Source organism: Acomys russatus, chromosome 21 (assembly GCF_903995435.1).
Source record: "Acomys russatus chromosome 21, mAcoRus1.1, whole genome shotgun sequence".
Taxonomy (NCBI): domain Eukaryota; kingdom Metazoa; phylum Chordata; class Mammalia; order Rodentia; family Muridae; genus Acomys; species Acomys russatus.
In genome coordinates, this window is record NC_067157.1 from 44270926 (window position 1) to 44276288 (window position 5363).

Consider the following 5363-nt stretch of genomic DNA (forward strand, 5'->3'; position numbering starts at 1 on the left):
GACTGACAAGTTTGATTCTCTCTGCTTAATATTCTGTTCTGTGGAATACGCGAAAACAGAACATGGGACTCATGGGTCAGGCCGTGGCAGATGCGCTGGGACATACTGACTGGGACACAGTGGGATTAGGCAAGCCAGTGAAGGGTTTTGCTTGAGATCATCTCTGATATCCTGGCGGAAATAAGGAAGGGAAGGTGTGCTAAGTGCATACTCGGGAATTTTATTTAGTGTTTCCAAATCTGGGAGAACTGGCTGGGTAGAATGGTGCACAACTGTAATCCCAGCATTTGGGGTGCACTGTGAACGTTGTCTAGCAAGACCTTGTCTCAAACTCAAAAGAATGGGAGACGAGGTCTGCAAGCGGGGGCCCTGGGTTCAGTCCCCAGTAGCACAGAAAAACAAAGAGAAAGGAGAGCACAAGGTTCCATTGTAATATCAGCTATGTTCAACTTGATGAGCAGGGTAGAGTATTCCTTTCAGAGACTAACCATTTCTAATTTGATTAGGGTCACCATTTCCCTCCTCCCCCCCCCCACAATAGGCAGGAAGTGGGGAGCGTGTGAAAGAACAAGCTATTTATAAAACTCAGGTCTGGGGTGTTTATACCTCAGGGGCCTTCCACCCATCCCTCATTGCAAAACACTGATGAGAACTGAGAGCAGTGACAGAGAGAGTCACCATGAACAGAGAGGTCAGAAAGTGTTCCACAGCACTTGCTGGAGCCTTTGCCAGCCTGCAACACTGTAGTGGAGCCTTTTTGTGCTCCCAAACTGTGTGTGGTGATCAAGGAATTCAGTCACTCCACGAATCTGGCAGGCTTTTATAGACCAAGACCTGCCCTAGGGGCTTGACGATAGAATGGTAAACACGCAGGGTCCTAACCCCAGGGTGTCTCAGAATACGGGGGAAGGAAATAAAGAGATTGGCCTAATGATAAAAGGTGCTTATTGTATAAGTGTGGACCCTCAGTTCAAATAAAGTTGGGTATGGCTATGCATGCCTGTAACCCCAGCACTGGGGGCAGAAACGGTAGGACTCTGAGGGAACCTTGGTCTCCTAGCCTAGCTGAAACAGCAAGCTCTAGTTTAGTGGGAGACTGCCTTGAGGCAGTGAAGTGGAGAGGGATAGAAGGTCCCGATGTTTTCCTCCATTCTCCGCAAGGCCCATACATGTTCATACTCACACATTCACCCACATGCAGCACACAAATGCAACACGCACATGGATACAGGGGATGCTGAACAGAATCAGCATTCGCTCACGGGGAGCTCACCAAAGCTCAAGTAGCCAAGGATAGTTTTTAGCCCTTTCTTGTTAGCATGTTCTTGTGACGATCTAGTGGAGATAAGATAGCTGCTGTCTTGTGATGGACAGGAAACCTAAACCTCAGAATGTTTACGTGCCTGGTCAAGATCCCAGGATGCCCAATAGAGGAGAGGAGTTAAGCAGGTGGATGTGGTTTTTCCATTGCTCTGGAAGGCTCAGTTCCAGGAAGGCTAATAGAGCCCATCAGAACACCGTGGAAGAAAACCTGAGAGGCATTGCTCCTCCCAAAGTGTTGAGTTCTGCTAGGAAACCAGCAATACTCTAATTCTCTAGCTGTGATCAAGTCTGGGTGGTGATTCGGGCAAACTCAACTCATTATCAAGGGTCTGATTTGTCCAAAGTGTTCATTCATTTGGGGGAGTACAATGGCCTGTAATTCACAGTGACTCTGAGTCCTCTCCCCTGAGACACCAAGCCACTTAATAGATGAGCTCTGGATGTCCCCCGGTGCCCCACCCCAAATACAGATTGCCACCATTCTACCTGCTCTAACCCAGTGCTCACTCTGGCTACTGCAGCCTCTGGGGTAGGTTTGTCTCCTCCGATTCTTGGACTTTATTTACTCTCTTAGGTCAATTAGGATTTTTCTTGGCCCTTCTGGATAACCTGGCCCCATCCAAACTCCATTAGATAAAGCCGCTTTGGAGCCAACCTGGGACATCCAGGCTGCAGTGCGCTTGCTGATGGCTCAGCATCTAATTCTTGGCTTTGTGCAGCATGGCTCTCATTTTAGAGGAGCTTAAGCAAAGCCTGAATATCTCTTTGGTCTCTGGTTCTCCTTATAGTGCAGAGATGCTGTGACAGGAGAACCTGGCGCTATCCAAAGCTTATGATGTTCAGGATGCCTTGGACACACTTTCCCCTCAAAGCCCCTTAAGCCCCCAGGAAGTTTCATTTGGCTTAGTTTGATAAGGACACGGGTTCAGAAAAGGTAAAAAAAAAAAAAAAAAATTTACACAACAGACTCTACTTCGTCATGAGTTATATATTCCAAGACCCCAGATGGAAGACTGAAATCTTGGATAGCAGTGAGCCCTACTTAGATGCACTATATATACATATATATATACATATATATATAATTAAAGTCATAGAATTGAACAGCTACGATAATGAAATAAAATTGTCATTGTCATGGCACTTACATTTTGAGATCATTATTACTAAAATAAAGGTCACTGGAACTCAAGTACTACTATACTGAAGCAGTCTGGTTGATCCCCCTCCCCCTTCCTCCCCCCCCCCCCCCCCCCCCCCCCCCCCACCCCCCCGAGAGAGATGGCTACTAAGTGACTAGTGGATGGGTGGCTTATACTGCCTGGATACATTGAACAAATGGGTGGTTTACTTACAGTGATAAGACAGCACAGCCCCAAATTTCAGAACCATGTACAACTTAAAACATAAACCTTTGTTTGTTTCTGGAAGTTTTAAATTGTAGTTGCCTTTGGACAACTGAAATTGAACCAAATGAAATCACAGATGGTGGGTGTGAGAGTGGTTTGGAGTTTGGATTGGTTGGTGCATGGCAGGGTAGGGGGTTGGAGCATCAAATAAAGACCTGGTCAGTTTCAAACACTAGCCATTCTAGTTACTCTGTTACTCTGAAACTGTTCCAAAATCTTTAAATACGTCCGGTGGAACATGGATGTGGAGGAGAAAACTGGGCTGAGACATGAAAGGCTGGCTGGTTGGCTGCTGCAGCAGCAAATTTCTCTCAAGCCTGTTAGTGTCATAAAGGAGGGAGAATGGTGGCTACATAGCCATTACAGCTCCGTAGGGTACCAGAATCCGTCATAGCAGTTAATAGGGGTCTCTCAGCAGACAAATGTTTTGGTGTGGGAAGAAAGGGTGCCCTAAGTTTAGGCAGATACACTGTAAAGTGTAGAGGCATTCTGCTCCTAGCAGGAACCATACCTGCTTTGGACACTTGCCACAGCTATCATGGGATCATCAAAAACTATAATAGTTACAACTCCTTCTTTCTATAAAATTGGCATAAGCATCTGTGGTGATTTGAATAAGAATGGTCCCCATAGGTCCAACTATTTGGTTATTTGGTCCCCAGTTGGTAGAACTGTTTGGGCAGATTAGAAAGCGTGGTCTTGATATCAGAAGTATGACACCGGGGCCAGGCTTTGAGGTTTGAAATAGCCATCTCTGCTTCCTGCTTGTGAACCGAGATGTCGAGTTTTCACCTGCTGCTCCAAGGTCTTGCCTTCATGCCTACCTGCCTGCCTGCCATGCACTGGGCCCTAATAGAGATGGATTCCTATCCCCTCCCATAAGCCCCAAATAGCCCTTCCTTTTGTAAGTTGCTTTGTCATGGTGTTTTATCAAGCAATAGAAAAGTTATTGAGACAGCATGAGATAGAGTATTTACCACAGAGGAAGAACATAGCTCTGCTTCCTGCAAATGCTACTGAGGCAAAGAAGGTCTGTTGGACTTTCCCCAATCTGATCTTAGCAGAGACGCTTAAAGTGGATCTGCTGTTACATCTAGGAAGCAGGGTGGGCACTTCCTTGTTCCAACATGCCTGTCATTCACTTCTGGGACAATCTATAAGACTTTTTTTTTTTTTTTTTTTTTTTTTTTACGGCTTTGGGCAATGACTTTGCCTCTACACAATAGGACTGCAATGGTCTTTGCTGTTTCTCTGCCAATGGCATTTAGATGCTCAGTTCTTTCATGTTCTCTGAGGTGGGCATTCTGTCATGTCTACCTCAGGCCCCATTGGTATGTATGTGGGTCCAAAACGGAAGTAATTGTTTATTGTACTATGACTATTTATGAAAATATTTAATGTGTAGAAGGGGGATGTCATTGAAGAGAAGATTTAGTACTCGGAGCTTTGGAGAAGAATTAAAGTCTCACTCTTCTAAAAGAGCTTTGGGGGAGAGCGCTGGTGAACCTGAGGCATATAGATTGACTACTGCTCCTCTTTCTTCTTATTATTACAGAGCCCAGAAAATACAGTCTTATCTACGCCATACATTAGGGTACTGGATAAAGAAGTGTGACTACCCACAGCTAGAAACAAGAGGCCATGAAGCTTTGGAGATTCCAGGCTTTGCACGGTTCTAGTGACTTAGGGATTTAAGTTTGTTGTGAATGAGATGGTCAGGCGAGGCTGATAGGAGGCCAATAGTGTTCTTGGATCTATGATTCTTAGGTCATTAGCGTGGTACGGAAAGCACAGAAGAGAGGAAATTTTGTCTGTTTCACATCATTGCCAGGCATTTTGTATTTTGGCCACAAAGTCAAAGTTTTGGTTTGACTCACGACATCTCATCAAAATTTCTTAAGTCCACTTTTTGCATCTATAACAAAATGCCCATAGCTAGGGGCTTAATAAAGGAAAGTTTATTTAGCCCACAGTTTTAGAGATTAAAAGCGAAGATGGCTTCATCAGTTTAGCTCTGATCGTTTGGTTTGTTTGCTTGCTTGCTTTGAGATAGGGTCTTTCATAGCCCAGACTAGACTAGAACTCCTATTTAACTGAGACTGACCTTGAACTCTGATCCTGTTGCTTCCACTTCCTGAGTGGTGAGGTTATAGGCATGCACCACCACGCCTGGCTCTGTATGCTCAGCTCTGGGCAGGTGGCATCACAATAAAGGAGGGCTGAAGAAAAAAAATCGTGTATCAGGGTGTAATGGGAATCCAGAAAGAGTTAGGGTCAATCTTTCCCTTTTTATAGTAACTCATTCTTGTGGAAAGTAATTAGAATGCCAGCAAAATAGCATTAACCCCTCCTGAGGGCAATTTTCCCAAAGACCACTTATCTCCCCTTGGGCCATGTCTTAAAGATTCTGCCACCTCTCAAACAGCCACCCCAGGGACCCAGATCCCAGAACCCAAGGCTTTTAGGGGTAGATTCAAATTACAGCAACTGTAGCAAGGTCTGAAGACACAGCTATTTTGTTTTGACTAATTCCCCCCATACTCCTCACATCTCATGTAAACTGTCAATATAGTTCAATTTTAAGTAGAGTTTTTTTCAAAATTGCACCTTCAATTAATTTCGTGATAAAAA